Source organism: Rattus norvegicus, chromosome 17, assembly GCF_021556685.1.
Source record: "Rattus norvegicus strain SHRSP/BbbUtx chromosome 17, alternate assembly SHRSP_T2T, whole genome shotgun sequence".
Taxonomy (NCBI): Eukaryota; Metazoa; Chordata; class Mammalia; order Rodentia; family Muridae; genus Rattus; species Rattus norvegicus.
The window spans coordinates 16470159-16490401 of NC_141550.1; the positions used below are offsets into that span (position 1 = coordinate 16470159).

The 20243-nt window shown below is 44.9% G+C and overlaps 1 long non-coding RNA gene across 2 annotated transcripts in view; it reads right to left on the bottom strand.

Moving 5' to 3' along the window:
• The window catches only part of LOC102546543 (uncharacterized), a 51129-nt gene that overhangs the window by 20059 nt on the left and 10827 nt on the right, over window positions 1-20243 (bottom strand). The window contains exons 4-5 of one of the 2 annotated variants that reach the window (XR_015641164.1): window positions 13702-13947; window positions 12065-13583 (exon numbers count right to left, since the gene is read on the bottom strand). The exons of the other annotated variant lie outside the window; for it this stretch is intronic. This is a non-coding gene — a long non-coding RNA (uncharacterized LOC102546543). Of the gene's footprint in view, window positions 1-12064; window positions 13584-13701; window positions 13948-20243 lie in introns of those variants that run through there. 2 annotated transcript variants of the gene reach the window in all.

Genomic DNA, 20243 nt, shown 5'->3' on the forward strand with positions numbered 1-20243 from the left:
GATATTGACTCGTTTAGCTTTTTGTCTCTAAATACGTTTGAAGATTTTCAAACTTGGAAGTAAACTCTTGCAGGTCAGGACCTCTGTTAGTTCTACGTTAAGGGTCTTTTCAATATGTGCATTGACAGGATACAGGATGGGCAAAGAGTTGTGGATGCTAAGAGATGCAGAGAGCCCAAGAAAGGCTTCTCTTTAAACTAGTCTGCTTTAAAAAAAAGGAAGTCTTAATCTGGCAAACTAATAATACCTCATCTCTCCACATTCTGTATCAAAGCAACACAAAAAACAAAAATTGGTCTCCTAATTAGTGCTGAGTGGTAAAGCTGCAGGAACTCTGCATGCATTTGGGAAGGGAAAGCTGTAAGAACTTCACATACATTGCTTGTGAGATAGAAACTAAGAAAGCAATGTCCAATTTTGAATAAAGGTAAACTTTGATATCTATGTCCTAATGATCCCACTCTGCTGTATGTCCCCAGTGATTCCTGTTGCCAATCATGGAATAAATCAAAGACTTTCAGACAGCATCATAATGGATATTAAAATCTCCATGCATACACACTTGCTCATTAGAAACAAGTCTGAATCCCTACCCACAATACAATGATTAAGTCGACGGTGACATATATTCTGGAGTCATCTGTGGATAAGTTACAAGATATGCAGAAAAACATGGGTTGACCAGAAAGACAGGAGCCTGACATAATGGATATATTCAATAGGAATTGAACAACACCAACAGAAAGCCCAGATTCTGTTGGAGTGTGCCTGGCTTGGTTAATGTACTCTTCTCTGCGTGTATATTCGAGGGTTTAAAGTAAAGTAACTGAGCAATTAGAAATGAAATCAAGACGCAGTAACAGATATTAAGATAAAAGAATGTTTTAGGCTTAGGCTTGAAGTCACAAGAGCAGAGACAGTGTCTAGGAATGACAATCCGTTGTGCCTCTTATTGTGGAACACGGGGTAAGCTCGGACATGATGAGGAGTCCCCTGCAATCGTTTCTGGTAATAAAGCAAGGCTGGAGAGGAAGCGCTATGTCTGAGTGAGATTGAGGCAGACTTCATGTTACCAAGGCACAGTCAGAGTGAGTGTGTATGCATGTGTGAGTGCGGCTGTCCCCGTATGTTATTAGTACTGTAGTGTAGTGAGAGGAGTACTGGAACTCAGTACCAGCCATGGACCTGGGACACCCTCCCATATCTGACCACAGCGAATATAAGTTACTGGCCACTAGAGATTGCAGTAAAGACCCCTTTGCGTCCTGGCATGGAAGTCGTTGTCAGCTTCATTTGGATTCTAGAAGTGCTGCTTGTCTGGAGATTAATGTGTGGGTGGATTGACTTTCTTTTTTTTTTTTTGTAAGAGCTGTTGGTTTTGCACTAAATGTGTGAAAAACAAATTTCAAATAGCTGCCCTATGGCACCTGTCTTGTGAGTCATATTATCACCCTTTTAGGTTTCTCAGCAATACTGACACTTATTAAACTTCTCTGGGCTTGCCTCCATCCCTCCTCTTTCGGCTAAACATCTTTTTCTTTTTCTATTTTTTTCCCCCCAGATTTCCGTGGAGTGGAATTTTGTGCTAACCGAAGGGTTAGTTTGTGCATATTCCTCATTCTGTCAACGTGTAACGGTTCTTTGATTGACTTGTGTTCAAGTCTCAGGAATGTTTGAGAGAGTAGAGGACTCTTGTGAGTGCTTTGCATACAGGTCATTATTCACTTCGAAAGGGGAATGACACTATATTGCGTTTTTCTCAGCTTTAAAATGTAGTGGGCACATATGTAGCTGGTCTTTGCTATTTGGTGGGTTCTTTTTCCCACTCTTTATCCACCTACTCCCGAACCCTGGTTTCACTCTCTATTACTAGGTAGAGAAAGGATAGAGGGGGAGAGAGAGGTAGATAGAGATCCCTGAATCTAATTTCTTTCCTTTTCTTCCTCTTTTGAGCACAATATTAATAAATTGTAACCAACCTCCCCAAATGGCCAATCACCCGCCCTACCTCTTGAGGCCCTCATATTTATGTATCCTCTGAAAAGTTTCCAACATTCCAAACATCAAACAATTGCAGAAACTATTTGTGGCTGGCAAAACCGTGCCTCTGCTGGAGCACGGGGCATATCATAATCAGCTGCTGTGGACAGTCCAAAGCATCCACACCCAGCATTAAAACAAAACCACATTCTTACAATATTTCCGTGTTTTTGAAAGAAACTAAAATCCCATAATTCTCAAGAATGTCACTGCACACGCACTTTCTAAATATAGATATTTTTCTAGTATTAATTTTTCATGAATAATATTTTCTATGTGTTGTCTTATACATGGATATATATGTTATACCGTCAGACTGTAACAGAGAAGACTTAGGTTCTTACCAAATTCTAAACGAACCACAATTAGAAATAATACAGCCGATACAAATGGGCTAGACTTTCATACTCAGAAAGGTAATCACTTTCAACAATTCTTCACTCTGTAGTGTAGATCCCTTGTGCTCTCTTGAGTTGAGAGAGTGGAGGGTCTCAGGAAAGCAAGCATGCGAGAGTTTTCTAAATCACAGGTAAATAATTACAACACAATGTGTGTTTTTGAGATTTTATGGACTCTCAAATGTATATACTTATAAAATATATAGAACCCCATGTGTTTTACTGAATAGATGTAACTCATTTTATTTCCCATCATAAAAGGATGTGTTTAGTGGTATAGATATCACTAATGGTAATGTCAACTTGGTTGCATTGAGATTAGTAATGTACACTTCTGGGTATTTCTGGGACAACTAACTATAGGAGAAGACTGAGTCCATGTTGGTGGTATCATTCCTTTGGCTGGAGACCCAGAAGGAATAGAAGGAAAAATAGAAGACTTTTTTGTACCCAAGCTCTCCCTCTTTCCCTCCCCCCTTTTCCTTGGCTTCCAGGATACCATGAAGGGAACTACTGTGTTTTACCACAGCTGTGCTGCTGTGATGGGAGAAACCACTGAAACCATGAGCCAAAACCATTTTCCTTTCTTCCCTTGTCTTACTTCTCTTAGGTATTTGTCACAGACAAAGAGGATCAGATATGTAGATGATCGACAGATGAAGAGGCTCAGATTTATAGAAGATTGATACCAGAGAAGTGAGGCTGCCGAGACTTTCTGAAGACGAGACTTCTAATTCTTTGGAATGGGCTTGTGGGAGGCATTTCGAAAAGTTAGGAGACACAGGGTAGGAAATGCTTAGAACATTCTAAGTGGAGAATAATGGGTGGTTTTGGTGGGATCTCAGAAGACAAGATTGCTGAACAGAGTGTGTCTGGTGATTATTGTGTGTAGAGGACTTGACAAGGAAATGAGGGATCTGTAATTTCCAATACTGGGAATCAGACTAGAAGCCATTCATATTACATCATGACAAAGTATGTCTCTTCATTTTGCTCATGCCTGAGACTTTTTGAGTGAGATTGAATTTGAGATGAGGAGGTTCCAAGATAGCACAGCAGTAAGAGCTTTGCCATGGTTAATGCTGGCTGATTTTAGTGACATTTACAGTGAGAATTGGGATCAAAAAGCAGAATAGAAGGATATGGGGAAAAAAAGAAAACTACAAGTAGATCTTCTATTTGCTGAAAACTGTGGGCTTTGCACTGACACAATAGGAAAGATGTCTTGATACCTATGTATATGTCTTACATATACCATGTCAGGAATTGGCTGGACCCCACTCATCACAGGCCGAAGGATATAAAGAGTTAAAGAAAAATCTATGCTTTGACAGAGAGCTCTCGGGTACCCTGCTTACACATGATCAATTAGGAAACAATTTCCCCAGGTTCAGCAACCCAGTCACTCACTCAGAAGCTTCTAACTGTGGATAAAGGAGGTGGGCGTGTCTTCTGGTGCCAGACTTTGCTGTCACCCACATAATTCTGATTCTACAGTTATGCAAGGGTTTCAGCATCTTGGAAACTTCCAATTTCAGCGGAGAGTCTTGGAGGACATGTGTTGTGTGGCAACGCCATTTTCCCTGTGGGTAAACTTGGTTGAGAGATGATGCTAAAGGTATAATTAAAACTCAGGAAGTGACATGGGCAGGAACGTGGGACCTCTGCTGGGGAGATTGTAGGGATTCCGAGACACGGAATGAACACGTCTTGCATTGTGAGATAGACCAGAGCCTCTCAGAGCCCAGGGCTTGAGTCTGAGTTAAGGCAGTGTGCCTGGGGATCCCGTTGACAAGAGGTTGGTTTGTGATGGCTAATTTTGTCAGCTTGACCGGATTGGAAGACATGGACGGTGTGAGGTTCGTCTGCTTCCTGGGGTGTCCATGAGGTTGTTTGCGGGGAAGATTTGCCAGGCCAGGGTGTGGGTCTTTCTGAATGTTGTCTAAGATGCATCAGGCTGGGTGAGATAGATATGAGGAAAGAAGGCGCGGCTAGCATAGGCATTTCTTCCTTTCTTTTATTTGCTCTCCTCCCCTTCTGCCTCATCCTCTTCCCCCTCTCTCTCTGCCACAGTCATGCGAATCTGTGCCCGGCCGTACCCTTCCAGCCATGATAGATAGAAATATCTTGACTGTCAGCCAAGATAGACATTTCTTTTTCTAGACTGTTTCTCTTACATATACCATTTGCCACGGATATAATAAGGTTGACCAATACGACCTTTGTATTTATACACCGTTCAGATTTATGCTAATTTAGTGTCTGGAAGCTGTCCAGAGGGAATCAAGCAGTTTCTATTAGTTGGTGATGGAACCCCAACGAAAAAAAATCAAAAGTTGGAAGAAGAAGACATCCAGAGACCTGCCTACCTCCATGCCATGGTGGGCCATAGATGCACAGAGGCCCCCCCACAGTCAGGCCACATGGTTCAGGAGGGCAGATGACACCCAGCGGCATGACTGGGAGGGAGCGGGAGCCACTATGATGTGTGAGTTTGTGGTAGACAGATGGGAGAAAGAGAAGTGGAACAACTTGAGCATGAGGAAGAGAGGAGACGCAAGGGTGGAGAGGAGCAGCCTCTTGGGAGCAGTCGGCCTCACCCCTGAGGCCATAGCGAAGTCCCAGTCCGTGCTGCCACCGAGGGCCATGTCTGGGTTCAGGGGTCTGTATTGATGTTCATGGTTCATATTACCACTAAAGACTATGCAGACGTCCCTGGTCTGGGCTGCTGCCTGGGACCATGTAGATGTCCAAGGACTGTGCAAAACTGGCCCCACCCCTTACTGGATGAGGCCCTCTGGAGAGCTGACCCTACTTCTCACCTGCTGCAGAATTCGGGAGAGCGAGAGGGGGCCTTGTTCCTCCATCTGGAAGTGGAACTGACCCTGGTGGTGGTGGTGGTGGTGGTGGTGGTGGTGGTGGTGGTGGTGGTGGTGGTGGTAGGGGCATGGATAATTGGACCTCGAGGGAGTAAGCAGGGGCGGGGGGAGAGCTGGTGCTGCCATTCATCTGCTGTGAGGTGGCATAGGTACAGAGGTGATGCCCTCCCCTCCTCTTGTTCCTCACCACCTGCAGCAGTCAGGAAAATTGACCCTGGGGTCACGAGAGCAGGAAAGCTGTCCCTACCTCTCACCAGCTGCAACACTTAGGAGAGTAGGCCCTGTACCTCCCCCTCGTGCATCATGGTAGAGCCTGGTGGTGGGGGCACAGGTGAGCCGGCCTTTAGGGCATGAGCACGGGAGAGCTGGCCCCACCACCTGTGAGGTGATGTCGGCACAGTGGTGATGCCATTTGTCCCTCACCCTTTACCACCTGCAGCACAGGGAAGAGTGACTCTGGAGACATGGGTGCAGGGGAGCCACCTCAAGGGTGTAAGACCAGGAGAGCTGACCCTGCCCCTTGCTAAGTGCAGCATAGGGTGAGCTAGCAGGGCAGTGCCGGAGATGAGACAGGTTGACCAACTGAGCTACCCCCAAGGCCCAGATCCAGGGCTCTGAGTTGGCTCGCCCCAACACCTATCTAACCTGTGAACTGCTGGAGCGTGCCATAGGACTGGTTCTGCAGATTAAAAGCTACAGGATCTCCATGATGCAGGACAACAACAGGATAGCTGAGAGGAGTCCTGGTGAGGAGCCAGTATTGATAGGGTAGCAAAAGCCAGAGACCTCGAGCCAGACCAAATGACTCATTGCACTGAACATTCGCCAAGCAGAGATGTGTGGACTGAAGGGTACACCGTGGGACACTGTGTCATACTACAGCTTCCACAATGAGGGGTTCACTAGGCTTTTGTTTTGTCTATTTTATTTTTGTATTTTGCTGGGGAGGTTGCAAGGAAGGATGGGGAAATGAGTGGGATTGGAGTGCATAATGTGAAACTCAGGAAGAATTGATAGCAAGTACCATCAAATATGAGCAATATATCCTTTGCTCATTTAATCAAATAGTAAACTCTATCATATCATTTACGGGAATATGGGGCTGCCACTACACCCAGCTTCCTATGGGTGCTGCATGGGCGCTGGTGATCCAAACTCAGGTCCTCATGCTTGCGTAGAAACTATTTTTCTAACTGAGCCATCTCCCCAGCCTGCCACACAGAGATGTTGAAGATGCCAAAAAAAAAAAAAAAAAAAAAAAAAAAAAGGCAGGAGGAATAGACCTCCCCTGGGCCTTGGGTGGTCTGTCTGAGGTGAAGGGCTTTGAGTGAGAGGTGACCCGTCTGACACTCTGAGAGCTAATAAGAAATGCCATCAGATGGGGTACTGAACTTCATCGAGGTCTGTGAAAAGCTATTTCTCTTCCAGGGTCAAGTTTCCGCCCAGTTTCCCTTAGCTGCCCATGACTCACGAAGGGATGAAGAAACAGTTCTAAAGGCTTGCTGGCATCTTCGTTTGGAAGGAAGTATGGTGGTTCCTTAAAGGCTGTTCTCACTCTCTGGGCCCCAGACAAGGAGCGAGGACATTGACAGTAGAGAAGCAGTATGTGCTTGAGGGGTCACCTAGTGAGGACGGGGTGGGAAGCATGTGTCCTGGTCACTCTGTCACAGGCTGTTGTCCCACTAGTCTGCGGCTGTAATTGAGGTCTAAAGTGGTGGCTACAGTGGGAACTGTTTACTGCCCTGACACTTGAATGTGAGCGGGAGGCAGCCATGCAGTGCTGACGGGCCTCACCACAGACTGGTTTTCACCAGAATTATATATATTATATATATTTGCACACACACACATGTAATTTGAATCCATCTTTTTTCCCTTCTTTGTATTTGTGTATGTGATCTATGTATGTGTGTGTGTGTAAGTATGCTAACATGCCACAACATGCATGTGGGAGTCAGAGGACAACTTATCGTGTTAGTCCTCACCTTGTCTGAGGCAGCGTCTCTCCTTCACTGATGCTCATGCCAACTCAGCAGACCTGCGAGCTCCCATGAATTCTCCTGCTTCTGTCTCCTATCTCACTCTACAAGAGCACTAAGATTACAGATGCGAGCTATCATGCCCAGTTTTACCTGGGATCCGAACTTGGGTCCTCATGCCTGTGTTACGGATGGGCACTTTACCCACCTGCCGTCTCTCCAGCCCTTGGGTTCATTTTGGACATGCAGTTTTGTATGTTCTAGGACTGCATCTGCGAGGCTCGGGTTTGATACAAACCCTTGAAAGAGATGAGTTTTTAAACATGCGGTTTCCTCTGTGTGGTACCACCCGGATCTTTTCTAGATGACTAATCACTTCACGTGGCCAGGTACCTTTCCAGAGAGGTAAAAACTATCAGATAACACTGCCGCAGCTAATTTTAGGATGTGAAGAGAGCTGAACTTCTTGATAAAATCTGGAAGCATTTGCACTTTATAAAATAAGATACGGTTGCTGAGAGTTTCAGAGTAATAGACCTTAATGACAGATCAGGAGGTATTTTTATATCCGGGCAACAGAGATAATCAGGGATAAGGAGATCTTGAATTACACCATTTGGCACATTGCTTTGAGTTACCAGTGAGGTTAGTCTTAGTCATAGGTAAGGCATAGCCAAACGGGTGGTGGTAGCCAATGAGACAATGAGAGAAGAACGCCACAGTATTACCTGTGATTTCCGCATGGTCAGATAAATTCAATCTGAGGAACCACGGTTGGCTTTTTATTTTATCAATAGTCAGTCTCTCTCTCTCTCTCTCTCTCTCTCTCTCTCTCTCTCTCTCTCTGTCTGTCCCTCTGTCCGTCTGTCTGTCTGTCTGTCTGTCTGTCTGTCTCTCTCTCTCTCTCTCTCTGTGTGTGTGTATGTGTGTGTCCTTGTGCTTGTGAGTATTATCACACACATGGAGGCCAGACATCAGTGTCTTCCTCAACTGCTCTCCACTTTATTTCTTCAGGCAGGGTCTATCAGCGAACCCGCAGCTCACCAACTGTCTAGTCTGGCCAGACAGGCAACCTAAGCATCCTGTCTCCAGATTCCCAGCACTAAGATTAGAGAAACGTCCTTCTGTATCCAGTCTTTTAGGTGGGAATCCAAACTCAAGTCCCTATATTTTCACACGAACAGCTCAACCGAGTCATCTCTGCAGCCCCTTGAGGACACTTTTCAGGGTCCCTTAAAGTGATGATAAAACTTAGGCTAGAGATAATGAGACTTGAAAGATTCTTGGGCCTCGCTGAGCAAACAGTCCTAGGTAAAGGAGGTTCTGAACAGAGACAATCGAGGTCATCACAGCTCATCAACGTCACAGCAGCAACAGCTTTATCTCCACCACCATACAAAACAACAGACTGCACTCGTAAGGCCGCTCTTCCACAGACGTCAGCATCAGGCGAGTGATATGCTTGCTGTCGCAGCATCTCACTGATGACAGCATTGTGGTTTAAGAAATGATGATGATCACCCCTCTGTGGCCTGTGGCTTGTCTAGTTTGGCCAGTTCTTCACTTCCCTTTTGACTGGCCACTGGAGCTTGGTTCCTGCAGCTCTGAGAGTGTCCATTTAGAGTCAGTGCGGAAACATCCCTCTTGATCTCTGTTCATCTGCCCGTCTGTGCTGCTCACGTGGGGTACTTTGTCTTTTAGTCTCGCCTCTTCTTTTCTTTGCTTTCTGCTATCTGGGACGTTCTCATTCCCTCTCCACTGATGGTTCAGAGTCTCATGAGCTCTGTATTTGTCTTGTGCCGTAGGGTTTTGGTGACTAAACTGGGGACCTAAAGATCCTCGTAGGGAGATGCTTTTACCTTTGTGAGTAGGGAGAGAGGACCGAGAGGCAACTTAGTTGGTAGAGTTCTCGTCTGTCATTCATGGAGCTCTGGGTTTGATCCCCACCCAGAACTACATAAAATGGCACTTGGTGGAACACACCTGTAAGCTCAGCCTTTGAGCTGGAGGCTGAAGGTCATTGTCAGCTATAAAGTGAGTTCAAGACCAACGTGCTCTGCATGAGACCCTGTTTCAGAAAGGAAGGAAGGAAGGCAGACGGGGAGGGAAGGAAGGAAAGGAGGAAAGAAGGAAGGAAGAAAAATAGGAGGGACAGAAGGAAAGAAAGGAGGAAAGAAGGAAGGAAGGGAAGAAGTAAGTAAGCAAAGTCAGGCAGGTAGGCTAATCTTGTGACCTTGATGGAATTTATATAACACTATGGAGATGGTCCCGTGGCAAGTTTATGAGGAATTTTGATTAGGTTAATGGTGGTGAGAAGACCTGCCTACCCTACATATGGGTGGCAGCATCCTATGCCCTGGGATACTGGACGAAATAAAGAGGAGAAAGTGAGACAAGCACCAGCAGTGTCAACAGCCTTCTGACAATGTGTTGGATGCGGCCACCTTCTCACATTCTGCTGCTGCTGTGACTTCTTCCCACTAGGTAGGGTGGTAGCCTTGAACTGTGAGCCCAAAGGACTCTCCTTCCTCACATTGCTTTTCATCAAGTATTTTGTTCCATCGACGTATGAAGTAATCATATAGCGAGGAAGAAAATGGCTGGCTCTGTTTTCGTTTATGTTTTTCTAGTTTATGCTTTTTTTTTTAATATTGAGTTGATTGTTTCCTGCCTTTGGGGACAAAGGACATGATTTTTGTCATTTGGCCCTGTAGAAGTGACTGCGATAGATCAGCTACCTTCTCAGTCCATTAAGCTTCTATAGAAACTGAAATGGGAGAAGGGCAATTTGATTTTCTTTTCCATAATCCTGAACTCATCATACCTAAAACCTAAGGACAAGGACTCACGGATACTTTGGATGGGAGGCTGGAGGTCATGCCTGGCATTTCCTATTGAGGTAATGTCTCTAGAGAGGAGACAGGCCGAATGCATCATTAAACAATCAATTAGGTAGTACAAATGTCCCTTTCTCCAAGATACCCAAGTTTTAATATTTCTGATGTTGTAAAAGGAATGATGATGATGATGATGATGATGATGATGATGATGATGATGTGTTCTTTGGTAAAGGTTGAATTTGTATAGATGCTGATAGCTATGGAGAAATGAGGAAGACTCACAGGTCATGGAGTCTTGGTGATGAACAGACAGCTCTGCCCACGGCTGGGCTCTATTTTGACCCTTTTCAAAGCAAAGAACTTTCTAGGGTTATCTTTACACGTTTATCTATTTTTGAAGAAGAAAAAAGAAATCCTTCTAAAAGATGGCCAGTAGTTGCAATAGTCCTCCACTTTTGAGAAACAATAATCTTGTAACACAATGCGAAGCAGAAACTCAAAGCATCTTTAAAACATATTAAACAAGGTTTTCCATGAGATAAAAACTTGGTTCTCTTGTCTTCTCTCGGGGAGATTATGATGGCTCCTTCTTTACTTCTTTGAAAACTAACCTTTTATATTCTAGTGCTTGTGAATAATACCTCTGACTTGCACTTGGCCTCTTCCACTGAATTGGAAAATTCGGTCCCATTCTCTCAGCGAGTAAATAGCTTTAAAGCCATTCATGGTTTTGTCAGGGCAGAGGAGAGCAGAAAAGCATTGCATATGTTCCAAGTCAAGAGAGGCCAATCTTTCCCTGTGTTCAAGTGCTTTCTTCCCCCTCCCTGCTTCTATTAAGGGCTCCTCCACAATGGGGCTTTAATCAGCTTCATTGATTTAAAGCTAATTTGCACTTGGCTTCAAGGTTAAGGTCCACAGCACAGGTTGAAGACCTTTAAATCAGAAGTCAGGATGAAAAGCCTTAGGTATATCATATTGTCCCTTGTGCCTACGAATGACAGCTCTTGATGGCTGTGAATTAACTATTGGGGAGAAAAGGGCACAGAGCCAGGGTTTCGGCTGTGTTCACCCAACCTCTGCGAGCGGAGTTACACAGCACTTCTGTCGACAGTCCGGAGTGATGGAGTTGGCCACAAATATTTCGGCCTTGTGATGTTCGAAGCCATCAGTTTCAACTCGGGTTCAGTTGGACTTCAACCTAATTGCCAAACTGATTCCATCTGTAATAACTTTTAACATTTATTTCTCCCAAAGGAGGCAGGCAGGGAGTGGTGGGGGGAGCCTCGTCTGTGTTTTGCAATTAAGAAGGTGATGAAATATTCAGTGTATGTCTCCAGTCTGACTAAATTCTTTTGTTAACTTTATCAGATAAACTATAAAATATTAACCAGGCTCCCTGTCTGGGCATGTGCAAATGATAGAACATTTACCAGGCATATTCTTAGTATACATTTAATTTTATAAATTGAATTAACTATTATGTGGCTAATTGCCCCCTCTCCTTTCCGAATTGATGCATCTAGCATTAAGTGATGGGCAGCATATATGCTGCAATAGAAAATTTGCAGCTAATTACATAAGCTTAGCCGTGTATATAATAGATGACATTTCTTCCAGACTTAGCCACACAAAATACAATCATGCTGTTTTCTGAGCCAAATTATGCTGGATAGCAATGTTGACGTTCTTGGCTTTTCCTTTTTTGACAGTGCTACTCTTTTCCGAAAATTCTGGAACATTTCAATAGGTAAGCCATTTTAAATGGATAATCCTAATTTGTCAGAAAACTTACCTTAAGAATCCTTAGCTCTAACCTCCCCGACATCCCCCAAATATGTAATTTAATGGCCACGTAATTCCTCAAGCATCCCCTCCCCCCCCACCCCTGACATACTGTGTTCTGGACTGAATCAAGGTCAAATACTAAATGAGGGTGTAAAGCTCATTTTAATTAGGAGCCATAAAGAAGATTTTTTTTTTTTTGAACTGAGAAACAAAAGCCTTGATTGTTGGTGAGACGCTAAAATATCTAAGCGAACCTGCTCGGCAGAGACCAGATTCCTCCAAGGCTGGTTTTCACTCAGTGCCCCCCAAGGAGTTCAAGATCACCTCATATGAAGGGACACAACAGCTTTACCTTCTAGTGCGATGTGGGTTCCATCGACAGTGTGCTACAGGGACTGAGGAAGGGAATGTGCAGAGTTCTCAGATGCTGAGGTGATATTATGGAGGAAATGCTCAGTGAGCCGAGGTCTCAATGGTTTACGATGCGGATGGCGCACAGAATGGGGAAGAAAGGCATTCAGGTAGAGGGGACCACGTGTGCAGGGACAAATGTATACATTCCATGGGGATGTGGAAATGCTGCATATGTAGTTTGGTGGGTGGAAGGAGGAGATAGTATTTCATTGTGTATCTCAGCTGTGGAACAAGCAGGATCTGCTGATGCCGTGGGCAGATGGCCTTCGCAGCCATAGTCTCAGAGACGCTCTGAAGGTATTTTTGCTAAAGAGTTTTGACGCCTCACTCAGGTTTGCAAGGAAGCTAAAAGCAAAACAAGACAACAGCCTTGCATCTCTGCTTTCACTTTCCAGCCTCAGGTTCTTGCTCGATTCTGAATAAGCCTGTTAATCACCCAAGGAGCGTCTGTCTACTTAGTTCACGTAACCCCCTTCAAGACTGAAAGCTCTAAGATAAGCAAGCCATTGTCCTAAACCTGGAGTCCTCTTGGATTCCAGGAAGAGCAAAGCCCAGAGGATAGACCACCCTCCAGGATGCTGGAGGTGTACCCTGGAGTAAGCCACACCCATTTGAGAACCAGCCTGTCCTCTTGCAGTGAGGACCCGAGGAATGGATGGCCTTGGAGAACAGGAGACCAGGCAACATGGACCAATCGGATCTTGAGTTGGACCGCCTACTCATGCATACCTATCTCCCCAATTTTACCTTCATCTAACCATAAGGCTCACGCCGGTACCCTAAAAATGAAGTGGGGGTGGTAGTGGTAATTCGAAACGACTCAGAACTGGATGCTGGAAAAGAATGGAATCTTGTAATGAGCCAGGCTGGGGGAGGGGCAGTGATTTTACACAAGTCACTTGACATATGGGGCATGGTTTTGGCAGCTTACGTCGGTGAGCAGGAACTCAGCGGCTACACGATCACACCAATGTCAGAGTGTGTGAGATGATTGGACTGTGTCTCACCGTACACTCACAAATGGTTCTGGGAGATGTTCAATATTGCTGACTACAATGGATTGTAAACACACAGAAATGTGTCCTCCAGTGATACAGTTTCAACCTTTAAAGAATAACAAGCATCTCACTCACGAAGAGTAGAGTGGAGCGAAGCCTGGGACATTCAAGTTCTTCCCTGAAGGAGTGGAGAATGGAGCCTCTAGCAGCTTTTACTGGGGTGGAGGACTCGACGTTCGGAAGCATCACACTTTAAAGCACAAAAGTACCACATTATTCCAGAGAAGACAGGCTGGGATGAGAGGGGACAGCTGAGGATGTAAGTAGGGTGCTTTACAACTCTAAGCTTTGGTGCTGTGTTTACTTACTTTTGAAGTAACGGTCCACGGCGATGCTGAAAACCCAGTTCAAGCTGAGTGTTGAAGGTGAACCTAAAACGGGCACCTTTCGTAGGTAAGTTAGGACGACAATGATGGGCTTTCTCTGTGGAAGGGAGGCAGACGATGATGCTAGGAAGACGGGAGTAGCAGCAGGTAGGGGTGCATGTGAGGTATCCCATGAAGAAGCAGCAGCTTGAATGATGTCAACATTTCCCCCAATGCGCGAGCACGAGTCTGAGGAAAATAGTATCTTAACACTATGTTCATCTATAGCAGTTTATCATTAAACATCTCTAATTCCTGGGGCAAATAGCAGAGTCTTTAATGATGATTCAGAGAGTTGCTGGGGTGAGACGGGAGAGCGCGATCAGCTCCTCCATTCCCCTCAGGTGTTTCTCTGTCACAGTAGTGGCCAGCACTCAGGGCTCTGGGCTCCTGCCACCTGCCTGACAATCTCCTATGGACATCCCTGCTCTAAGAAAAACAAACAAGCAAATATACACATGGAAGTGATAACATGGAGGCGTTGAACGTTAGCTCTCTCCATGGCCCATTCATGAAGTCACCCGTGGACAGAGGCTGTGGCCACGGGAAGGACTCCGGCTTGCATTTTTTAGGCATTCAGCTGGCAGATGTTACTTTCACCGCTGAGCTCGCAACAGGGACGACTCTCTTTATCCTCCTTGTCACCTCTTATCTGAATCAGGACAGTGACAACCTTCTGGTTAGTCTCCTCGTTTTCCCGCCTAGCGGGAGTTAAATGGATTGTGTAGCTGTGTGCTCAGTCCCCGAGATCAATCACATAAAAACATTAGAAGTTGAAGGCTTTGAGGAAGGTCACAAAAGCGACAAAGTCTTCGTCAGGTTCTCATCTCCTTCACCCTTAAGACCTGAGGCAGGGCTTCTGACTTTGTCCCTAAGCATGTGGTGAGGCCTTCCTGTGAGAGATGCCCTCTCTACCCCCAGAGGAAAATGACACTAGATTCTAAGGGCAAACGGAGGACTCTCAGTGGACAGAGCTTGCTAATTCTCCTCGCTTATCCACATAACATTAGACTCTTCATTTTAGGTCAGATTTACCCATCAAGTACTGCTTAACAACAATCATGACTTTAGGTAGACAGTTTTAGATTAAATAGATTAATAATCTTTCTTTTTTGGGGGTTAACAGCATTTTCTGACATAAGATTCTCAGCTATGGGGCTTAAACATTTCCCCGGAATCCTGCTTCCCAGTTATCTGTGTAGCAAAATGATAGTCCAACTACTAGCTTACTTGGCTGTTCTTGGGAAGTCTTTGAATGAAAGCCTTTCTCTCACTCTATTCTTTTCTACTCTCTAAGCCAACTGCCATTGAGTTGGTCTGGAACATCCCTCAGAAGACGCTGTGTTAAGTTGGGGCTCCTATCCAGGAACCCTTAGGAGGTGATGGAACCTTTAAGGAGTGGCCCAGTGGGACAACTTTAGGTTACTGGGCTTATACCACCAAACTGCACTGTGGGTGGGACCAGCCTCATCCTCTCCTTTGCATGCACTGGTCATGAGAGCAGTGGTGTTGCAAGGCTCTACTCTCCCACCATGGTATGTGGCCTCACCGTGGACCAATTGACTATGGCTTGCAACTTCCAGAAGTATGAGGGGACTCGAGCCTCTTCTCTTCCAAGTCTGTGATCCAAGATGCTTGTTACAGTGGCAGGAAACTGGCTAGCACACCCAGAAAACCCAACCTTCCCTCAGTGTCTCACAGCTTCCCGAATCAGCCGTCCCAGCCATGCTGGTAGCTTCGGAGCCCAGACTCACTTAGGGCAGCCATCTTTCCTTCTAACCCTGCTTGATCTGATTGGTTCCTGTGAATTTCCTGACGTGTGCCTCGGAGGCTCTGCCCTCAATACTGCCATTGCTCTGTACTTGCTGGTTGAACATGGAGGGCTGTCACATTAACTCCTGCTTACTCTCCAAGTAAATATAAGTTATCAATAGTCGGACCAGGCAATCTTCATTCTCATTTTATACACGAGGAAGCAGAAGCAGAGAGAATTTAGACTCTTTGACCAAGTTGAGCGAGACAATGACGGGGTGGAGGTTCTTTGCTTTGCCCTTTGTTAGGGGCCCTCCTTTCTAGCCCTTTTATATTACTTGGGTTCTTACTGGTCTGTGGAGGGAGAAAGCTTGCTTTGGTTGTCAAGGTTTTCTTTTATGAGTCCTGAAAGCCTAGTAAACACCACTTTCTTTGGACCTGCCCTTTAAAATCAAAACCAGAAGATTCAGATACTCTTAATGTGACAGGCATTTGCAAGCATTGCCTAATTCACCCCACTGCTGTCTCCGGTCACATGACAGTAATATAACTTCACCTGATTATAGCCACATAAGAAACTGACAACCCAATGCCCTGCGACCAGAATCTTGCGGTTAAATCCCCTGTTCTGTAGATTTATGAACATTTCTCTCTCAGAGCCTCAAAACTAAGAAATGGCGTGAAGACATTATTAGACCCTTCTTTCCATCGATCACATATTGACATACAGTCAGACCTGTGTGTGTTCTGCCAAGGATAGACCAGGAGATAAAAGAAAAAGGAATAAAATATAGCCCTTTAATTGCATTTGTGGCCAAGGGACCTACGTTATACTGCAAGCAGCGTGTAACAGTGTACTCCGTGTTCTGTGATTTACCTTGCTGATAATTGCTTTGCACTCCTAATAAATTAACCCGCAGAAAATCCATTCATCTGCATCTTCTTTTTATGCAGAGCTAGAGGCAAAAAGGACCAGTAGAGCAATTTGAGTGGCAATCACGCACTGATTGTGGAAAGAAAGTAGCATGTTGAGAGTCTTAAGCAAGCTGAAAGCCTTTCTTTGTAAGAAAAGGGGAAAGAAAGAACAAGAAGAGAGGGCTTTTACTAATTAAGTTCTGGTTTTGTCTTATTTGCTATGGAGCCTGTATTATGTTCTAGGTCAAAACCTCTTGCTTAATACACTTCTCGTCGGAAATTTTCTTTTCATATCATTAACTTATTTCCTTTAAATATTCATAGGAATTTCTCATTGTTATGCCTACAGTTCTTGGGGAGGAAAGGATGTATAAATCTGCTATCCAATTCCTACGAGGTTCTAGCCCTTGAATGCTGAGTGTCCCATCCAAAGCTGCCCAGGTCGGGGGGAAGGGACTCTGTAATGGGAAGCATGCTTGATGCTCCATGTACTTTTGTTCAAATGCTTCGTGTAGTCTCCTTCCTGTGGGTTCTGTGTCCACCTTGTTATTGCTGGGCCCGTTTGACCTTCACAGTCAACTCTGCGGTTTGCAGGGATGCTCTACGAGGCGGGAGTTTGGTTTCCTCCCCACTATTAAACTTGGCCTTAGTGTTTTTCCTTTCCTGAACCGATGAACCTGAGTTTTCTTCACTGCAGAAAACGGGGTAATAGGGGTTCCCCCAGGTCCTTGCCAGATCCAGTGATATACAGAACAGAATACCCTGAGTGAAGCAGGTCCACAGAGGTAGGTGGTAGACACAGGAGAATGGGTTGTCCAAATCTACTAACTCGATACAATGACTGACCATCCTTCAGGAGTCAACTGACAAAAAAAAAAAAAAAAAAAAAAAAAAAAAAACCAACCAAACAAACAAACAAACAAAAAAAAGAGCTTCAAAGGCCCCTGAGATGTACCTGTGATCTGGCAAAACCCAAGGCTTTCTTCAGCACAGGGTTACCAGGGGGAAAAAAGGCAGGAAACACAGTCAAATTTGAATTTCAAATAAGCAACAAATAATATCTTAGTATGATTAAGACCAGGCATATTTATGGCTAAAAAAAAACCCCCAAAATGACCCACATGTTTATCTGACATTCAAATGTAATGGGGCATCCTGTAGTTTTCTTGCTAAACCTCACAAGTTATTCAGAAGCTAAGAACTGACTGTGGGCGGGATCTGGAGATGTCAATTCCACAAGCAGCGTTTGACCATGGAGGTGTTTGCTGCACACAGACAACATGCAGTTGTCCGTGGTTTTGACATTCCCACAGAAGAGGGGAGAGTCAGGAAAATGAACTGGAAACTGACTGTATACACCAGAGACCACAATGGCTGTGCTATTAGTGTGTAGGTACCTAGAATTTAACCTGGCCCTGTCCTGGACTGAATGCGTACGTCTTCCTGCTATCAATAGCAACACGATTCTGACTCCAAGCCCAGTGCTTCTGGGAAAAAGACAGGATGCTAACCCCAGGAGTTCATATCTGAATTTTGTACCTGGATGGTCTCAATAACCTCAAGCCAATAATTTTTATTGTTGAACAATAATTTTATTATTGAATATTAAACAATATTAATTCATGAACAACATGAGCAGGTATCAAGCAAGACAACGATGGGTTCCCTGACAAAAGTCTGACATAACACCGGGACCTCAAAGCATTCCCGTGCATAACACTGATGGTCGTCAGTCTTTGTACCATTATGAAAAAAAACTAACAGAAATGCTCTTGGAGAAGAAAAGATATTTCTGTGTTGTAGCTCACAGTCCTTGGATCTCTGTCCTTGGGACTGTGGGCTAAGCCTGTAGGGAGTTCTATTCCCCTCATGGTAGACTTCCTCTCCTCTCCTCTCTTCTCCCCTTGCTTCCCCTCGTCTACTTTCCCCATCACCCTCTTCTCCCCTCTTCTCTACCTTTCTCCCTTTCCTCTCCTGTCTCTCCTTCTCCCCTCCTTTTCTCTCTGCTGCCCCCTCCCCTTTTTCCTCCTCTCTTCCCTTCTCCCCTTCTCTCCCCTTCCCTCCCTTCTCCTCTCCTCACTCCCCTATCCCTCCCTCTTCTCTCTTTCCCTCCCTCTGACACTGATCTTGTTCTGTAGTCCATGCTGGTCTCCGGACATCTTCCTGATCCATCCTCTAAAGTGTTGGGCTTATAAGTGTGAGCTGCTGGGCAGAGGCAGACAAGACATAAAGAAGAAGAGAAGTTGTGTGGTTTATGAACAAGTTCAAATATACTCAGTGCCAGGAGTTCCCAAGGCAATCAAAATATAACCGACACTGAAGCTTCCCGCTCAGTGACCGGCAAATATGAGGTTGACCAAAAACTCAATCCCTGGGAAGTCTGGGGGGAGCGCCGATGACCTCTATGTACTGCAACAAGAGTATGCATTGGGCCAAGCACTCTAGACCATCAGTGGCACATCCTGTCCCCTAGCAAGTCCCCTAGCACAGCCAGTGAGTCAGTTCATTTACTTGAAGATGGACATCTCCAGGAAAGCCCTTGTATTAGAAGAAAAGAGGAAGTGAACTATGCCCTCTGTATCCTATTGAGCCTTTGTGAGCTCCAATAGGATAATAATTTTACTTAATAAGTAGGTCATCGGATTATAATCCAAGTTCATCTCTTTGGTGTATCTTTTGCTGTTTTCTGAGACTAAGCAGGCAGATATTCCTGTTTTTAGTATGATTATTTGATTATATTTTCATGGTTCTTATCATCACTGTTGGAACTGCAGAAATGTGATTGGTTAATGCATCACAGAGCAGCAGGCCCTCTCTGCCTAGCAACAGGACAAGGCCGGTACCAAATCCAGGAGCAAGAGCCTGGGACTTCTTAGACTACTAACCTACTCATACATCTTTCTTTGAACCAAACCATATCCCAACAAAACCTAACACTGAAATGTTGTCTAAGAGAAATTCTATCAGAGCGCCAACAGCGTTCAGTTCGATTTAAGTTCTGTCATGAAGTCTATGCTGTATTTCACTTCAGTGTCAAAACCTGAAAATGGTCAGAGTCCTCTAATGGTGACTTGTATGACAGTTAACTCCTAGGAGTATAGGGGTACAATTTAACAGTTGGTGAGGGGTGATTTATCAGATGTGCTGAAGAGTCAGTTTATCTCGGGGTGGTGACTGGTTTGCATTGAGAGCATTGCCGACTCACCCAAGGTATGTTGGCACAAATTCATTATTGGCTTACGTGTCTTAGGGCAAAAGGACCACGCTGGTTGTAATGAAGGATAATTACACACCGTGATTTCTGCGTCATTGTGTTTACCGGCGGATGGACCAAGGGTTTCAGGCGGTATTCCTTCTGTCTGGATAGGGCTTAAGAAGGTTTGAAAGCATTGAAAGGTATTCTTCAGCGAGGGCTTTATTCAATCCCTTCTAAGATGCCAAGCCTTGTACAATGTACCATTGTAGTGCACACCAAGGCGAAAACATGCAGCTAACTAAATGCTGACACCATGTATTCTTACCACCTAAGAAGAGGTTAGCTCACACCTGTCCACGGTGCTTAGTTAACGTGCTTTAATCACACCTTATTGTGACATTTTCAGAAGAAGGAAAGTGGGACGGCAGAGCCTTTCCCATTCAGACAGTGGGTCTTCCAAAGTAGTTTTGATGGCTATGTTGACCAATGGAAAGTCTCCATCTGTCCAGAGAGGACTAGTAAATCAGGACACTTCTAAGACTTACTAATAACACTCGCATCGACTTGTAAGCCAGTGACAATTTGATTTAGATTTAATGTTGACCTACATGTCACATAAACT